Raw genomic sequence first — 20,790 nt, 5'->3', positions numbered from 1 at the left:
GAGGATACAAAACAAACAAAACAGAAAAAATAAAAGGAAGATACTGTACCTAATAGAAATGATAAATAAGCAAATTAAATAAAATTTAAAATTTGGTAAGTGGCATAGAACAAAGAAAAAAGAGAGCAGGGTAAGGGGTATCGGGAAGGCAGGCAGTTATAATTCAGATAGGGTGACAAGATAGAACTTGGGATAGTTCTCTCAAGAAGATGACATTCTAAGAAAAACAAAGGTGGGGGGGTGGTGTAGTTAACATGCACATAGCTGTGAAGAACATTCTAGCAATGGGAACAGAAATGTAAAGATCTTGAGGCAGGTGTATGCCTGCAATGGTTGAGATGCAACAGGAGGTACATGAGTGAGGCAGAGAGCAGTGGCAGGTGGGGCTGGGGGTGGATCCTGACCACGGAGGGCCTTGTGGCACTGTAAGGCCGTGGCTCCGACTGGGAGTGGAATGGGGAGACATTTGAAGGTCTTGCACAGAGTGATGGCATGAGCTGAGACCTACATTTTTTAAGAATCATTCTGCAGCGGTGCACTAGTGGAAAAGGGAGACGGTCAGGACACGGAGTTTTCTGAGTAGGAGAAAATGGTGGCTTGGACTAGGGTGGGTATAGCGGATTTGGTGAGAAATGACCAGATTCTGGACATATTTTGATTTACTGATAAATTGGTTGTGGAAATTAACAGAAAGAAAGATCACTTTACCAGAATTGACTATAAACTCTAGTTGTGAATCTGAAGTTTGATAAGCATGAAATATTAAACCGGCATGACTATCTTATCTTGGCAAAGAATTTTTATTTAAATGGAGCAATTTCATATGACTTAATCCCAAATCATTGACTTTACCAATGCTTTTTAAAAAATTTTTTTTAAACGTAGGCTCCCTGCCCAGGCAGAGCTCAATGTGGGGCTCAGAATCACAACTTCGATATCAAGACCTGAGCCGAGATCAAGCGACGCTCAACTGCCTGAGCCACCCAGGTGCCTCACCAGCACCTTTTTTTTTTTTTTTTTTAAACATTTCAAGTATATGAGGTTAGGTAGAGTAAGCACATGATTTAAATTGGTTGTACATTAGCATCACTTGGAAAACTTCAAAAAACTCTCAGATGCCAAGTGCTGCCCCAGAACAATTGACTGAGACTCTCTGAAGGTGGTGTGGTGTCTGGGTACTGATATTTTTTAGTTTAAGAATTGCCTGTTTGATTCTAATATGTAACAGGCCTGGGAACTCTGAAACATTGCCAGTTTATACTAGGTCAAGAAAGTAGTGCCTCCCAAAGAGAAGGAAGTTCATAATTTGATTCTTGATATTCACATCTGATTTTGATAATGATTTTAATTCTTCCTGAATAATTTGGAGACAAAGACCCAAGCACCAACAATTCTTTTTTTGCCGAGTAAGGGAGGCCACATGTAATAGCTTTTTAGCTAGAACTCACGGAAATTAGCACTCGATCTCAGGAGATATACACATTATTTCTGAAAGCCGTTATTGATGCCAAGCCTAGCGTGAGGAAGGAAGCCATGTTAATCACACGGGTTTCAGGTCCATTAGAAACACCAGAGAGGGAGAAAAATTCATTTTTGCCAAATGGAAAATGTCAAAAAATCAGCAGGGTAAAAAAGAATTGGATTTTCATGCTTCTAAGAAGGGGGAAAAGAGAAGTAAGATGGAGACTAAAACACGCCAGCTGATTCTCCTAAATAAGTCAATTTAGTATGTGTCCGTCAGCACTTCAAAAATATTACTCTGTTTAATTGACCATTTCTTTAAAACAAAAATATGTACTTCTCCTGAGTCATGTCTCCTTTCCACCTGCTGTTCCAAACTACAGATCTAGGGTTGGTAAACCATGAATCTGTCCTTACCTGCTGGTACAAGTCTCTGAATTCAGATCCCGTCTGTTCTTTTCTGCTGTTAATTGTTTCTACATCCGTCTGCTCACTGGCAATGTTAAAAGATGCTGTTAAAAGAAAGATGCGGTGAGATCGCATTTGTAATAGTTTTCAGAACATGATTTTTCCTCACTAGAGTATATGGAATATATGCTTTAAATAACACACCTATCATATAAATACATTTAATCTGTAATATGAACAGTGTAATGAGGCTTGATAATTCGGAATTGTACTGAGAATTTTGAGTTTTTAATTATGAGTACAAGCATACCTAATCAAACAGAATCAATGTTTTCTAGCAAAGCTGGTTATAGGAAAACTGTTGTAAAAAGAACCATTATTTATTGCTGTCTTTAAGGAAAAAACAATCAGGATGATATATATATATATATATATATATATATATATATATATATCTCCTGTATAGAGTAATATGAATGCACATTGTGCGAGTACACAATTATGTACACAATAACACAATGAAATATCTGAACACTTTAATCATGGAAGGGCATTATGTAGCATTTGGTCCCAGTTTGGAGAATACAACCCATAATATGCGTGCTGACAGATAGAACCCTCTCTGCCATGGAGACTTCCTGGCTGTTCTAGGCCACACCTTTTGCTGTACTACTTCTATTTCTGAGCGCCTAATGCATCACTTTTGGTTTTTGAACTTCTGCTTCCTCTCTCCTTTTTTTTTTTTTTTAAAGATTTTATTTATTTATTTGACAGACAGAGATCACAAGTGGGCAGAGAGGCAGGCAGAGAGAGACGAGGAAGCAGGCTGTCCACAGAGCAGAGAGCCCGATGAGGGGCTCGATCCCAGAACCCTGGGATCATGACCTGAGCCGAAGGCAGAGGCTTTAACCCACTGAGCCACCCAGGCGCCCTCCTCTCTCCCTTTTTATATAGAATAGTATGAGACTAAAATCGCAGTGTTTCACCTCACATCATGGTATCTACTAATATTCCAAACGCCATATTTAGCATAAGGTTTTATTTAAGCAAAAATTTTCTATGCTTTAAATATTAGGCTTTATTAAGTATGTAGATCTGGAGACAATAGCTGATTTAACTTCTGCTGTGGTTTCTTGTTCAGATACTCAGCTTTGGATTCCCCTGTGGCCACTTACTTATCCTCACTATGCCTCAGGTTCATCATCTGTAAGATTGGGATAGTAATAGTGCTTAAGTATGTGATTATTGTGAGAAGTAATTGAGCTTATAAATGTAAAGCACTTAGAATAGTGAATGACATAGAGTCAATGCTGTATGGCTATGTGCTGTTACCAACACATTTGTTATTACCAACATTATTAGTATGGTAGTATGTATTGTGATTCCCAAGGAGATAAGTTCCTTTGGTATTTAATAACAAAAGGAAACAGTTAATTAATTTTCTAAAAGCTTTACTGTAGATGATATTGAATATCACCCCTTTAAGATCTAAAGAAATTAAGCACAGCACAGTAAAAAGAGAACATGCAGTGAATAAACACATGTAAAAAATATTTATCAGCTGAAGATACAGGTTTGACCCACATTATATATTTTGAAATTACCTACCAAAATCTTTCAGAGTCTGGTTCTTGAAATGTGGTGTGTGTAGTTTATTGACAAGTAGTAGGTAGTGTTTCCTGCTAAAGAAGTACAAAGATAATTTGAAATGCATTTCCAGAAGTGTTCATAGAATGAAATTTGTAAATGAAAATAAAAAGTATTCTCCGAGTTCTTTATTTACCACATATAAGGGATTTAGCTTCAATAACATATCTGATAGTCAATATAGAAAGCTCCTGTTCATCGTGAGGTTCAACATCTTTTTTATAATTTTAATTAAAATTCAAGGAGCCTAGTGAATTATACCATTAACCTTTTGCCACTAGAATTCAAAGATCACATTTTAGGTCGATGTGAATAATGAGTTTGCTAGTCTCACTGAGATGTCTGTCTGTACATTTCTGAAGCCAGGAGTAGGATCACTAAATCGTCATACATTTGGCAGTTTTTAACTAAAGGAAGGGGGGAAAGAGGTGTTTCAGGTCAGGATTGCATTTGATTGGCAATGCTGCTGCATGACAAATTTAAGGAAGGCTTTCTTGATTTAATTCATTTCTATCGGACCTGATTTCTTAAAAAAAAAAATATATATATATATATACACACACGCATATATATATATATATATATATTTAAAGGCCTGCCAAAGAGGGGAGAGAAGCAGACAAAAAGAAAAAGTTTGAGAAAACAGAAATTTGTTAAAAAAGTGTTAACAATACTTTCTGTGATATATGCTTGATTGCATCTCTGCTTGCATTTTGTGACTGAAAAATAGCTAGGCGACTCCCGCTAATCACTGGGCAAAATTTATGAACTTCTGAGTTTTAAAGGAAAAGAGAAAGTGAAAGAATGGAAAGAAGGTGTGAGTGTTTGAGGAAGGTGTGAGTGGTTGAAATATTCCTAGATAGCACATAAGTAATCAGAATAAAAACAAGGGGGGAAAATAACATTGTGAGGAAGTTAAAGGCAATCAAAATCGGTAAAACTTTGCTGGTGACTGGAAAACCTGATGAGAAAAGAGAGAAGACGCTTTGAACTAACAGTGCCCTGTGCCACTGGAGCATAATGCAGATACCTAAGAGAAAAGAAAGCCTTTGTTTCCCTGAGCAATAAAGAGGACTTTTAGTCATTAGCGGGTTTGGGGAAATCTGTTAGTGGCTTCCAAGAAGAAACTCCAAGGCCATTAATGGCTGCTGACTATAACGTCCAAGGAGGGTTTTGTGGACAGCCTATTGCCAGGAGGAAAGATCTTATTAATTATTAATTTCCCCATGTTAATTATCATTTATATGGCTGAGAATCTGATAGAATTTTTGAAATGACCTTCTTTAGGTTAGTCTGTATAGGGACAAAAGCCACTGCCAGAGTCAACGGGCAAGGCATCTCTAAGAAACTATAGATTTTCAGGTGAAAATCTAAAAGGCTTGAAGATCCAATTTTACCTCTTTTTGCAATGGAAGTTTATCACTTTAGAGCAGAAAGAAAATTGGGAGTGAACAAATGGTTGCTGTGTAGAGAAACATGACTTATTTTCCTTGACATGATTTCATCTATGAGAATGTGTTCTTGATTTGGATTGAATTATTTGAAAAGGTCAAAGAAGAGTGACCCAGAAAGTTGCTGATAGAACTGGTGGGATTCTGGGTGCCTGGGTGGCTCAGTTGGTTAAGTGACTGCCTTTGGCTCCGGTCATGATCCTGGAGTCCCAAGATGCAGTCCTGCATCAGGCTCCCTGCTCAGTGGGGAGCCTGTTCCTTCCCCACCACACGCTCTCTCTCTGACCCTTCCCCACCACGCGCGCTCTTTCTCACTCACTCTCTCTCAAATAAATAAAATTTTAAAAAGGAAAAAAAAAAGAACTGGTAGGAGTTTAATCTAAAAGTGGAGAAAAGGAAGAGAGAGAGAGAGAAATTCTTTGATTCAAAACAAAACAAAACAAAACAAAAACCCTGGAGTATATCCATTTTGAAAACTAAGATTCTCCTGTGTGTTAGCTTGTTTAATCATCTCCACTAACTTCCTAGATAGGGTTTATTTATTTATTTATTTGGAAATGATCAGATGAAGAAAATGGGGCCTGAAGAAGTTAAAAAACTTGGTCAAGTTCATATTTTTAGCAAAAATTTAGCATCGGCACCAGCTCCTGTGCCCAGGGGATTGAATACCATTCTCTTGGTCTTCTTGATGTAAACATGTCACAATAAAAGGGGCAGTAACAGACAAAGTGCCAAGAAATTCAGTAAAAACAAAAAACTGAGTGGGAGTTGGTTTGCAAAAGAAGTGAGATAATTGATAGAGTGGACCTGGCCTTCCAAATGATGCAGACACATTGCTTCCTAGGTTCCACAGGCTCTAACCCAAGCAATGTCTGCATGTCTGTTGCTAATACATTATGAGGACTTGTGGGGAATGGAAGGAATGTTACAAACTGGAGTGCAAAAATAACATTCTAGTTTATAATAAATGGAAGACAAAGTACTCTATCTATCCTGCAGATTGTTGAGCTTGAAGTGATTCCAGAAAGAGACTTATAGAACTGAAGTTTTACAAACTTCGGTTGTCCATGCCCATGGCTGTCTATGCAGTGGGGTTCGTACAGAAAACAGAAGGCTAGTAGTGCAAGAGGAAGCAACTGGGAATGAGGAAGAAATACAGGGAAAGGATGAATACCTGCACTGAGACTCCCACAGAAACATCTATGTTTTGCTTTTCTCAGATAACATTTTCGTAGGGAAGAAGAGTTCTATGATTTCAAAGTTAATCTTGAAAAAAACTCACACGTACACAATGGACTAATAAACTCTTGATTTGTGAACACCTAAGGAGAAATGTAGTAAGCTCCACTCCCCACAGGGAGTTGAGTAAGGATCAATAAAGGAAGTTGTCCTTTCTTATTTTTTAATTATTTTTATCCTATTCCTTCCTCCACATCTTTCTTCTTTCTCTCTCTCTCTCTCTCTCCTTCTCTTCCTCCTTCATTTCTTCCTCCTTCCTTCCTTCCTTCCTTATTAAGATTACCAGAAAATTCTCTAGACACATAGAGTCTGATTTCCTGCAAGGCATTGACAATAACTTTTAATAACATCTTCATGGATGAGAATGAGTGATGAATGGTCGCATAATTAGGTAAAATTGTAAGTAGTTGATTAATTGGATACAAAAGTTGGAAATTTAATGAGTCATTAATGTGGAAAGATACCTCAAGTGAAGGCTCAGAGCACTATCTTCTTCACAGTAATAGTCAACAGTCTCAATTAATAACTTTATTTCAATTAATAAAACATGCTGATCCAATTGGCGTGTTACACAAAGCTGTGAGAAATAACACATTTATTTTTAGATGCCTTCTTTTAAAGTGCTTCAGCAGGCTGGAGTGGGGATAAAAACATATACGGCAGCCCAGCAGGCCCCATGACCACACCAGCAGAGAACATGGGGCAGGTCATCGACTAGGGATGATAAGGGGAAGTTTCAGCCAAGTTTCTAGAGAATTACCTGTCAGTAAGCTGCAAGAGGGCCCATATGGGCCCATGAAGGTCATTCCCATGGCCACACGATAAAAGCCAACCTCAGACGCCATCCATGCCAAGAGAGACTGTAAGGTACCTGCACCAGCTGGAGGAGCAGATGAAACTGAAAAAATGACGCACTACCTACAATTGTGCCGGTGTGCACCCAGCCATGAGCCGAGCGACACTTCCATTCTGTCCTTGCTGCTCTCAGCGCCTGGCACGAGTTAGACAGGGACATTCCAAAATGGGAACAGGTGGAGTGAGAGAGAAGGACTTTGGAGAATTGGAGGGATATCAGAGAGAGAGTTACAAGCATCGGCTGAGAGATCAATACTTAATTACATTAAATATTCACCTGAATGTGAGTATATTTTGATTCACATCTACTATGTCTCTAACTAGCAAGATTAGTCACTGCCAAATAGGAATAGAACCTCATAGGGAAACTTAGTTTTGTTAAACATTAAAAAAAAAAATCTTTTTTCTTCCTTTCTCTCTCTGTCTCTGTCTCTCACTCTCGCCATTGTTCTTTTTGACTTTAGCTGACTTGATACTATTCCATTACAACCACCCTTGTTTCATAAGCAAAACACTATGAAGAGTACTTGGTGCTTGGTAATTGCCCAGTAGATGACAGCTTTTATAAATAGAAGTCCTATTTTACTGCGTGGTGTCCAGGACACACATAGAAAATTATAGTCAGTTTAAAATTAATAAACTAGGGTGTACCCAGAAGAACGTCTCCAAAATAATGAGTATAGTTCTCGCACCAGGTAGAGAGGTATTAACACCCCCCAAAAGGGCTCATGTGTACAACTGATGTGTATAAAGCAAGTGAGGGGGAGGGGTGACATTGTGGCTCCCAGGAGAGGATGGTGATCTAAGGTTTATAGTGAAGAAGGAGCAATCTAAGCCAGATATCTAGGCATCCAAGCTTGTTACAGAGGTGCCAAAGGACTAGGTTTCCAATTACAGGTAGTTACAAAGGGAAACTATTTTGAATGCTTCCTCAAAAAAAATTGTTTATTTATTTGAGATAGAATGAAAGAGAGAGAGCGAGAGAGAGCGAGAGCACACTAGCACGGGGAGCAGCAGCAGAGGAAGAAGCAGATTCCCTGCCAGGCAGGGAGCCCAATGCGGGGCTCGATCCCAGGACTCCAGGATCATGACCCAAGCTGAAGGCAGACACCCAACAGACTGAGCCACTCAGGCACTCCTAAAGGGAGACTATTTTGGAATGCTGTCTATGTATAAGGGGAAAGAAATTAGGAAGAACTAACTCCATGCAAAATTAGGAGCTAAGACAATGGGTTTTGTAGTGGCATGGGACAAGATTTGGCTCTATGCAGGTGTGGGTTAAGAACTGAATTATTATCATACATACAGTAGTCCCCCCTTATTCACAGTTTTGCTTTCTGCAGTTTCAGCTATCCATGGTCAACTGCAGTCCAGACACAGATGAGTTTCCTTCTGACATAGCATTAGAAGGTCAACAGCAGCTTCATATTATGTCACAGTACCTGTGTCATTCACCTCACTTTATTTCTTCAAGTAGGCATCTTATCATCTTACATCATCACAAGGAAAAGAAGGTGAGTATATATAGTAAGTTATTTTGAGAGTGAGAGACTGCGTTTACATAACTTTCATTACAGTAGCTAAAATTGTTCAATATTAGTTATTATTATTAATTTTATACTGTGCCTAATTTATAAGTTAAACTTTATCATAGGTATGTATCTGTAGGAGAAACATAGTATATATAGGGTTCCATATTATTTCTGATTTGAAGCATCTACTGGGACATATCCCCTATGGATAAGGGAATACTACGATATTAGATTTTGAGTTGAGTTTATATTATTGTGCAATGAGTTGGATTGGGACATTCAGACTTACAAATACAAAAATCTTGTCCTTAAGTAATCTGCAGTTTGGTGAAGGTAGGCATATCAGCAATTACAGAGATAAATTGTTATCCTATGAAACATGTGCCTGGGTACAGCAAAAGGTGGATCAGGGAAGATTTCTGAAAAAAAATAAATACTTGAACTGAGTCTAAAAAGATGAGTATATTTCTTAAAAAATGACTAGGGAGGGGCGCCTGGGTGGCTCAGTGGGTTGAGCCTCTGCCTTCGGCTCGAGTTGTGATCTTGGGGTCCTGGGATCGAGCCCCACATCGGGCTCTCTGCTCAGCAGGGAGCCTGCTTCCCCTTGTCTCTCTGCCTACTTGTGATCTCTCTCTTTCTCTCTGTAGCAAATGAAAAAAATCTTAAAAAAAAAATTATTAAAAAAAAAAAAGACTAGGGAGGGGCCTTAGGGAGGGTCTCATGGTGTTCTGAGCCAGAAAGCATATTGTTAAAAAATAGTCTAACAAATTCAAAATGGCAAGAATTCATTGCTGTTGGGCTCTAAGGGAGATTATTATGAGAAACCAAAGTTATGAAAATGTATAGGTCCTCGATTATAGAGAACCTTAATAGGATGCCATTTTCTTGTAGAGTAGGGAACCACTGAAGAATTTTAGGCCACAAAATGAAAAATCACATGGGCGAAGGTTTGAAGATGAAATGGAAGACAGAAAGAGCTAAGAGTGTCTAGTTCAAGGTAAGGGCTGATGAGATCCTGAAGGGAAGCAGAAGTGGAGGCAGTGGTGGAGGGGAAGAAGAATTAATAGATTTATGTCATCTGGTTTTCAGGTGAGAGGGAGAAAGGCAAGTCTTGGCTGGATGTCAGGCTTCAGCCAAGAACATCTACCAAGAACAGTAACACAAGGTAACACATGGTAGGAGACTCATTTCAGTAACACAAGGTAGGAGACTCGTTTCAGTGGATGGAGAAGAGTTCAGTTTCATATATACTGACTTTAAGGTGCCTGTAGTTATCTGAATGGCAGTGTCCTGTGGGCAGCTGACTTTATGGGTCTGGAGCTCAGAAAAGGATGGAATAATGATACATATTACAAGCACATAAACAGCAGCAGAATCACTGAGTTAAGTGTATAGTAAGGAGTATTAATGTAGGGGCGCCTGGGTGGGTCAGTGGTTAAGCCTCTGCCTTCAGCTCAGGTCATGATCTCAGGGTCTTGGGATCGAGTCCCACATTGGACTCTCTGCTCAGCAGGGAGCCTGCTTCCCCCACCCCAGCCCCTGCCTGCCTCTCTGACTACTTGTGATCTTTCTTTCTCTCTGTCAAATAAATAAATAAAATCTTAAAAAAAGAAGTATTAGTGTATAATGCAAAGAAAGAATGCATAAAATTTTATATTATATTAAGATATAAACAGATTCCTGGAAGATCAGAAATCAGCAGAAGTGATTAGAAGGAATATGTGGAGAGATAAAAGGAAAATGTATGTAATGTAGATAGTGAATGCCAAGGAATAAATTTCCAGAAGAAAGGAGTATGCAATATTGTGGCAGAGAAAGTCAAAAGAAGTGGAGGACTAAAAACTGTACATTGAACTGACTTGCCAGGGTAGAAATTATTTTGCAGAGAGTAGAACAAGAATGCCAGGTAAGAGAATGGACACAATGAGCATAAGTTATTAATTTAAGGAATGTGACTGAGATGAATTTTAAAGGAGAGGTATCCCTTCTTTACAAATGGGAGAAGTGATGAGGTCCACTACAGCTGAATGTGTATATAAGAACAGGAGATATCTGAGGACAGCTGAGTTTTCTCAGAAAAGTGGGAGACAAGGGATACGGGCTGCCCAAGGCACAGGTGAGTGGAGGAGGGGAGTTGCTATCTGATACCTACACTTGAATATATTTAAGGCACCCCACTTTCAACCTACAGACAATCTAACTTATGATCTCCTTGCCAGCCTTGACCTCTATTTTGAGCTCTAAATCCATTGATTTAAATAAGTACTTTATGGGGTGCTCTGTTAAAGATAGCCTGAAACTCAGATCTTTTCTAGATGGATCTGAAGACCTGTCAGATCTTCCTGACTTCTGGCAGGAAGATGTATATGATAACTTTAAGAAGGGGCTGTTAGGAGATTTATTTTTGATCTAATCAGGGCTGAGATAAAAAAAAGATCTCTTTTTTGTCAAATCTTCTCTTTCATCCTTCAAAATCCAGTGTCTCTCTTGTCCTGTCTGTTTTGCCATGAACATATCTCCACAATCAGTTAATTGTGCTCTCTCATTGCCACTATTTCAGCCAAAGCTGCTGTCTTCTCTTACTTGTACAATGCAGTAGCCAGTAGTGTGGAAGCTGTTTAACAAACTGAGACAGTCTGTTTTGTTATCTGTGCTCTTCCCACAGTCTGGAAGCAAAGGTGGGTTGGCAGTTAGTAAATACTGAGTATATATTGATTGAATGGATCAAAGGATAGCTTCCTAACTGATTTCCTGGACTCCTGTCTTACTCTATCCATACTTTTTCTTTAAATTTCTGCTATTCAAAGTGTAGTAGCAGCCACTTCACCTGGGTGTTTGTTAGAAATGCAGGCACTAGGGTACCAGAATATACTTGATCAGAATCCGTATTTAACAACCAAGTTTTTTGTGGGCATGTTTATGTTTGAAAAGCAGTGCTCTGAATAGATCCAGAGAGATCTTTCAAAATACAAATATAATTATGTCACCTACCCTTTTAAAAACATTTTAATGGTTTCCATTGCTCTTGGAATAAAGACTAACATCACAAATATATGAGAGGACACTAGTTTAGTATCGTGCATCTCCACTCCTCCAACCTTTTCCCACCTGTGTCCCCTTCAGCCACTCTAGCCTTGTCTCAGGTACCTGAACATGCCTTGCTTCTTCCTACCACAGGGCCTTGGCTTCTGCTGTTTCTTCTACTCTGCTTGCTTCTGTTCTTAACCCCAATAAAGCCTTTCACCTACTTAACCCATACTCTTCTTTAAAATGTCATATCAATTTTAATTGCTATTTAGTAAAGACTTTTGACTTCTCCCCCACCCTCCAATTCCTCCTCTATGTAGTCACGAAGACCATGTTTCTTTTCCATGTGGTATTAAAGTAGCTGTAATTCATTCTTATTATTCTGGGTGTTCTAGTATTGTGTAAGTACTGGCTGGCTCCACAATTGGAATGTGAGGTTTATGAAGGCAGAAAAAGTGTCTCTCTTATTCACCATAATATTTCAGTTACCTAGCAAAGGTTATAGTCTCAAAGATATTTATTTAAAGACAGAATGAAAGCAATCAGGAAAGAATGAATTTTTGTATTATATTGAAGTCACCAAGGAATATGGTAAAACTTGGAGACAGAAAGTGAAAACGGAGGGAATAGTTTTCCAGCTCTGTTATTGGTCAGGAAGATGTATATAATAGCTTTAAGGAGGGTCTGTTAGGAGATTTAGTTTTTGTCTAATCAGGGCTGAGAAAAGATCCAAGTGCTATGAAGTCACTGAGAGAAATTAAAATGAGTTCATTGAAATTAAAAATAAAGATTAAGTAATTGCAATATTGTTAAAATAGTAATCTTGCTTTGACTTTGAGTTTAATAGACAAACAATAGACACTTTCCAATCATTATTTTGAATTTCTTAACCATCTCACAATGCTGCATTAGTTTCTTTATCAGGACACAAGGAAAATGGATCTCAGAGGAAGAAACTTCCTCAAGTCACATAGCAGGTGTGAGCTTAAGTTTGTTTAAATCCAAAGCAGAGCGATTTTTACTACTTTATGCTGTGACCCTGTGAACAAAATATTGTTTATATAGTGCTGCTTCACTATTAACAGGTTTTAGTCTTGAGTGCTGAGAAGAAAATACTTTGGTTAAAAAATAATAAAAGGCTATAAAAGCTTCTTAAAGAAATTTTTAAATGCAGTGTGTGTGCTTTTTTAGGAAATGAAATTTTATATATTGTTAGTAAAGCATATGTCAACAGAGAACAGGTTTAATAACAAAAAACCCCCCACCTGTTGCCTCATGAGCACTGTCTGTTCTTATATACAAAGGCTACAATGTGGGACAATATTTTACTTGGAAAAAAGTGTGCAAAATTTGGAACATTACTACCAGAAGTTCATACGTATTTGGAATTATTTTATTTCATTAGGAAAACCTGGTTATGTGTGCAAAAACAGCAAACATATTTGCAAGCCAAAGTCCAATCTTGAAATAAATTAATGAGGACAGAAACAAGCAGATAACAAGATCCAATACCAGACGTGTCTCCTTATTCTCATTTTAACAGTAACATGTGCTCGAATTCACAATGGCTGACTCTTGAATCTAATCTGCCTACACCTTCCAGTACATATTCCTTGTTGACGTCAACTTAAGTTCTGCCTCACAGAATGAACAGAATAATAGAACAGATTCTCAGGGCAGTGCTGAGGTTAATAAAAAGACATAAATATACAACATAAGGGAAACAAAAGACTGGTAGGACCTAGCATAGTAATAAAACCTATTTCTTTTTTTTTTCCGATTTTATTTATTTTTTCAGCGTAATAGTATTCATTATTTTTGCACAACACCCAGTGCTCCATGCAAAACGTGCCCTCCCTATTACCTACCACCTGTTCCCCCAACCTCCCACCCCTGACCCTTCAAAACCCTCAGGTTGTTTTTCAGAGTCCATAGTCTCTTATGGTTCGCCTCCCCTCCCCAATGTCCATAGCCCCCTCCCCCTCTCCCAATCCCACCTCCCCCCAGCAACCCCCAGTTTGTTTTGTGGGATTAAGAGTCATTTATGAAAACCTATTTCTGATTAAAAAGAAAATGTTCTGAATTTTTTTAAGATGAAAATTCTCATTGTAAATTCCTTTTTCTCATTAACCAATAAGGTCTGGTAATTTTATCTTATAGATTGGACTGGAAGATTGTATGCAGTGTCACAGAGAGAAACTGCTGCAGGCATCATCACTCCCCCTCTCAGCAGGACCCCGGTGCCAAGGCTAACCATGATTTCCCCTTCCCTTCTCAGTTATAGGTGTCTTCCCAGTTGATGGAATTAATGGGGAGAAAGGCTGAAGGATGTGACACTAATAATCCCGGAAACCACAACAACAAAAGGAATCCGTATTCTTTGCTGCTCTGGGCCATTTATGTGCACCCTTCTTAAATTACATCCATTGTATGATTTACAGGCATCTCTCCTTTATCTAGAGAGTCATCTGGATCAAAACAGTAATATAGCTTTGTTGTCAAATGCCACAAAGCCGACCTTATTCTCAAGGTTCATCTTGAATTTCTGCTTAGTCACAGGCAGACCACAAATGAGCATGATGACAATCTCGGAATGATCTTTACTACCGGGCTGCCCATCTCGGCAACGTTGGTTTTTCAAGGGTGTTATTGAGTGCTTCACTGGTGCATCAGGATCTTGTAACTCACTAACACTCCCAGGGGGAGCCTACTGCAGGGAGAAATCAATGTTACAATTCACATGCCTCGCTAGGACATCAAAAGAATTTTCTGGATATTGAATATTTGGCAAATTCCAAAAACTGGAGAGAGAAACAGATGGTTTCAAGGCAGCTGAATACAATAAAATTTTATTCCTTCTCAACTTTATATAATCAAATACTGCGTTTGTATGTGTGCATGTGTGTGTGTGTATAAAATCCAGAAAGCTGCTTGAATTTTAGTTTCCCTGATGGGCCGTGAGCATATAACAGCTTTCCCCTCAGCTAAGATCAGGAGAGGAAGAAAATGGAAGGAGTTCTTTTTCCTAAGTGACATTGTTTCCAATTAATAGAACAGGGACATGAAAAGGGTCATGTGGTTTACAAAGTCCATGGTATGGAGAGTTGCTGAAATAATTGCCGAGGTTGGAAGCTCCATCAGTCTGTCAGATCCTTCCCCTGCACAAGCACTTTTATAGTTTCCTTTAAGGGACCACTGTGTAACCTTCACAGGCCAAACATCTACCCAGCAGCACATGATTAAACTCTCAAACATATATAAAAAGAGCCCTGCTGGATATTCTCTTTTCAACCGGCCGGTATTTCAGGCTTCACAATGTCATGTTTTTTATAACAGCTTGCATTATGAAGAAAGGCTGTATAACTGGAGGACGAACCAGCAGTGGTTGAACAAAGTGAATGCTGCAAATTGCATGTCTTCTTGAAACTATTAAAGGCAACTCAACGATTCAAAACTCAGGGATGTTTGTTACAAATGCACATACATTCCATATTACCTACCTTGATCAAAATTACATGTTAAATTCTGCCCTAAAGATGATTTAAGAAGATGAAAGAGACTGATACACAACTTATTATTATCACTATTATTAAGTACCAGTCCTGTGCCTGGTAATGACATAGTGTTGAATCAGAATGTAGGCTGTCTATGGGGCGCCTGGGTGGCTCAGTGGGTTAAAGCCTCTGCCTTCAGCTCAGGTCACGATCCCAGGGTCCTGGGATCAAGCCCCGCATCGGGCTCTCTGCTCAGCGGGGAGCCTGCTTCCTCCTCTCTCTCTCTGCTTGCCTCTATGCCTACTTGTGATTTCTGTCTGTCGAATAAATAAATAAAATCTAAAAAAAAAAAAAAAAAGTAGGCTGTCTAACCTAGAGTGGTTAATCACACAGGCACTGTCGTCTGACTCCCTGGGTTCAAATCCCAGCCTTTTCATTCTTTCTAGCTGCATGTCCTTGAGTGAGATGGTTCACCTCTCTAGCCTCGGGTTCCTCATCTGTAAAATGGTAGTAATAGCCTTCTCCTAACTGGGCATATGAGGTTGGGGGTATCCAACTTTGTTAAAAGCATTTCAGATAATACCTAGAGGTGTGTCAATGTTCAGCAATGGCTTCTTTCATTTTTGATGACTTCATTATTACCACCATTGTTCTTTGGTTGTAAATATTATAAATAAATAAGAATTATTGTGTTTGTTTGTGTGTGTGTATGTGTGTATGGAATACGGTAAACTTAGAAGACCAGAACACTACTTTTCTGAGGATTGTGTGCTGGTACATGGCCTACTGCATATTATGATAAGTACTTGTCAAATTCTGCATTCATCCGTAGTATGTGGAACAATCAGGAAAGATTGTCCTAAAGGGTAATAAAAAGCACAGGCACACACACACACACACACACACCCACACACACACCCACACACGCACACAAAACAGGTCCTCTGATTTGGTTTACTCTTCATTAGTGAGGAGACTATCCAAAACCTTGAAAAGCTTAAATTGACAGTAAGAAGGTTTGTTGACTATGAGATGGTATTTATGGCAGATAGAGGAAGAAGAAGTGAATAGTCACATACACAGATCAAATCTGTCAACTGGTGTTTTGAGCTTACTGACTGGCACTAGGCGCCTATCTGTATCATGTTTTAGACTTAAAAGTCTTACAGGTTTCTTCTAAAATGCATTCTCTGTCCTCTGGAGAGCTTATACTAAAAGGCTGCATGCCTTCAAGTAGATTAAATGCCACCTCTTTGTATTAGTTTTTGGATTAGTTAAGAAAGGTTTTTTGTGCTTTTTATTGCTCTTTAGGACAATGCTTCCGGACTGTCAAACTGTGCTACTGATGAGGGCTGAATTTGACCGATACTTACTCTGATAGGTGGTAGGCCGTGCAGCAGCACACAGTCATGAGATAGTGTTCTAATCTTTTAAGAGTTCACTGTCTGAGGATGAGGAGATGCAGATACACAAGTACAGTTGACTGTGAGAAATGCTTTTCTTAGGGTTTCACGGGGTCACAGTCCTGGGCAGGAAGGGGCAAATGATTAAGGAAGGGTACTCAGAAGAATTAATATTTGGGCTGACTCCTAAGGAGAAGTGGTAGGAAACCCGAAGAGAGGAATCAGAAAGGAGTGCTATGTATAAAATCCATGATGTGTTGGGGGCACCACGGCTTTTATTTTCAGCATTAGCGAAGACCAGGTGAATGGCCCAGGTGAATCGGTTAAGCACAAGTAAGCAGAACCACATCACAAGGGGCTTTGCAAGGAAATTTAGTTTATACTCGGAAGGCGACTGGAGCCGTCGAAAAGCTTTGAGCAGGGAAGTTTTATGATGTCTGGCTGTGAGGGAGGGAATGAATTTTGGGGTGGTGGCAGGGAGATTAGTTAGACATAACCTTAGAGGAGAAGTTATGAGCCAGCTGCTGTGGACTCTTCGGATTTTAAAGTTGTCACAGACTGTATCTTCAACATATAAATCCACTTGTATCCAAGAAGAGAAACTGAAAATTGATGTTCAGGTAAAACTTTGCAGTCACGATTGCTTACTATCTAAGCTTACATTTTTACATCAATTTCTCTGCCCCAAAGTTTTTTGTTCTTTGCTTTGTTCTTAAAATATGTATAATTGTGTTAGAAATCAGAGCAAATAAAGAAGTGACTCTCTTGCTGGGATTTTGTTCGACCGCAACTTTTTTATCAGTTCATGAATGACAAATCTGCTCTTGCTTTTGTCAAATCATCTAAACTGGAAAGGGCAGTGATGTCTTATCATGCTCTGCACGTGTATCTATTATCTTATTCCTGCTATAACAACACTCTCTCAAAGTAATTAATACATATTTTCATTTTCAAGACAAATACAGCTTCAAGAAGTATGAAAAAATTTTTCCAGAAAAATATCTTAATAATATGGAGGACAAGTGGGAATGGTTCCCATCAGAAGCAGCATGCAGGCCTGAGGTAGTTTTGTGATAAGAAAAAAAGACATGTATTTTTATTTCTTAAGGGTATTTTTCCAAAATACCCACATAGAAGTGGCTAGCTTTTTATTTTACTTCTGGCATGTGTGCACCATTTGTAGGAATATAAGGAGAGTCATAAAATTTGCTCTGCTCTCTGGGAAGAGGTGGCTTTCCCAGTTGACAGAAAAATTGAAGATAGGCACGAATACATTAAAAAAGGCTACATTACGTGTGTAATATATACATATGTATGGCAGAAAGCTCTATGTTTCAAAAAATTTCCAATAAAATCTGTTCAGATAGAATGTGTGTGAGGGCACAAGAATGACAGTGTTTCCTGAGCCATGGCTGAAAATTGTGGTAAGTTTTTCTGTTTTTTGTGTCAGAGAAAAGAACTGGAAAAACTCGTAACCTCTAAAATATAGGACTGAATCAGTGGAGCTGTGGAAGTCTAGATTTTCACTTGGGGCTTCTCTAACTTAAAAGTGGATGTATGATTAATAAACAAACAAGAAAGTCATTGTTCATTTACCTTTCATTGGTGTCGATGTCCCCTTTTTTTAAACTGTGCTCAAATCTTGATAAATTTTTAGGACAAAGAAACTTAAAAATATCTGGAAAATTAATATCAGCAGCACAATAAAAGCATGACAGAGCCTTTGGGGTTGATCATAGGATGAAAACTTCTTAGTTTTATGACTTCTTGAGAGGATTTTCCTGTCAAAATATAGAAAATAAGTTGTTTTAATTAAAGTACATTATATTATTACCATTAGAAGAGGAGAGCTATATTTCTCTTTAGTGATCAATGAAATTATGAAAAGTATATGAAATATAACAGGAAAAATTGTACAATAAAATGAACTGATATCTTAACTAAATCAGTGCTATAAATTGAAATTATAATATATACTCAAGATAGTGAAATTATTTTGTTTTTATACATTTGATTAATAGTGGCAATTTTTAAGAAAAAAATAATATTTTAAGCTAATATATCTGAAAGGAGGTCTGCAGTGGTCTGTAGTCGATGACGTGCAGTTTTACTCCTTTTGTACATTGGGAGAAAAGCAGGACAACTGCTTTACTATCACATTAAATGAAAACTTGACTTTGATCTATAAAGTTCAAGAGCTCTTTCCTTCTTCCCTCCCTACCTCTTTTTCCTCCTTCCTCCCTTTCTTCCTTATTTGCTTCCTGTCTTCCTTTTTTTTCCCTCCATGTGCTCATTTTTTAAACTATTGCCTATTTAGAGAAAACATCTTGATGTGATTTTTCTTCTTCTTTGCATTTTCTGTTTTGAATGCTTTACTAAGCAAATTTGACTTTAATTAATTTAATTTTCCTACAGCTAATGGTATCGTTGGAGGTTACTGAGCAAAGTTGTGTTCTGGCCATAAACTGTTGGACGGATTGGTAGGATTACAGTCTGGGGGACAGGAGGCTATTACAATAGGCCACACAGGAGAGACTGGGGCTTAGGTTAGGTTGGCAGCAATGGGAAGGGAAGAAGAGATAGTCTGGATGAGGAGGAATCAGAGGGACCTATAGTTGGCTCTTTGAGGAGTGAGAGATAGAGCTATAGCTAAGGATTTAGGCATCCCCATGATGAAGAGTAAATGATGGGAATACATATAATAGAAAAGAGAGTAAAATATTATATAGAGAAAGTGGTGGCATTAGATATAATTTGAGAGAAAAAATGCATTAGGAAAATGCACATCTACTGTCCACATTGAACGGGCAGCCTTGTGAATTTTCTTAGCTGTTCACATAATAAGCAGTCTTAATGATAAGGAAGCACACTGTCCTAGCCATAGCAGTTCGTTTCAATAAAAAGTCATAAGATATGATAAAGGACGGTAAAGCTGAAGGTAAAAGCTGGGTATAAGAAGGTAAGTTGTACCAGCCGATTTAGGTTAGTGTTTTTTTCCAGACTAAAAAACAAGATTCGCTTCTCCTTTTGCAAGCACATGTGTGGATGCATGTGACTCTTGACTATGTGGTAAGTACAGGTGTAACAACCATAACCAAACTATGAACGTTTACTCAGTGGTGGGAGCTGTGTGAAACTGTAAGAAGAATTCACATTTTCTCTTCACAGCAGCATTTAAGGTGGTAGTGCTATTACTTTCAGTTTACAGACGAGGATGCTGAGACTCAGGAAAATTAAAAAAAATTGATTCAACTTCCCGAGGCTGGTAAATGGTAGAGGAAAGATGTAAATCTAAGCATTCTGATTCCAGAATCTCAGTTCTTAACAAATATACCCAACTCTCAAACTTTACGTTGGCTTTGAAAAACGTATGTAACTTCTTGTAAAAATTCCCAAGCACGAATTTCCTTTCATCTCCAACTTCATCACAGCATGTGGAGAGCGGAGGACTTACAGAAATGTATTTAAAATAGGAGCATATCAGCAACTTCTTTCATCAGTGTAGAGAGAAGATGTATAGTCTAGGTTTCTGTGGGGAAGGATTCAAGAGCATATAATATGGACGCATCAAACCCGCCATGTATGCATTTAATGAAACAGTATTTCTCTTAAGATAATTCATTCTCAGATGTAATGTCTCTTGGTGGATGATTTAGCACAAATAGCTAAAGAATTTCCATCCCCATTTTCTGCCCTTTCTTGGTCTTTTCAGACCTGGTATGCTTCGTACCTTCTCTACATAGCAAATTTCTACACATTCCACAGGACTTGGGTCCAAATGGATTCATTAATAATTCCGGGGTGTTAGTAGCTCTCTTTCTGGGATTATCTAGCTATTTGTATGTAACACATCGCTTTACACAATCCTATCTCGAGGGCAAGGATCATACCTCTTATATTTCCTATTACCGGATGCATAGCAGGATATATTAGAGATTGTTGAGCTGACGAATATATGAAAAATAGGTGTACTTCAAAATACCATTGTGAACATTTCAAGCCTGAGTTTCACAGCCCTTTGTTCTAAGGAGCACAAATGACTTTTGGAAGTTCTGAGGAACTATAGAGGCTTGGTGAACAAAAGATTTCATTTAAGGGCCAAATGAAATTGTTAAAGTAATTTTACTTGAAAGCCCTAATGCACACTGCCTGACTACATTTTTAAAAATATGACTGTTGATGGTGCTTTCTTCAATTTTTCTTTCCAATTCTGAATCTATTCTTGATTGCCCTGAGTATCATCTTGCTGTTCAGAGTGAATGTCCAATTATAT

Source organism: Meles meles, chromosome 2 (assembly GCF_922984935.1).
Source record: "Meles meles chromosome 2, mMelMel3.1 paternal haplotype, whole genome shotgun sequence".
NCBI lineage: Eukaryota > Metazoa > Chordata > Mammalia > Carnivora > Mustelidae > Meles > Meles meles.
The sequence above is the reverse complement of the archived record's forward strand: the minus strand, read 5'-3'. Positions refer to the sequence as shown.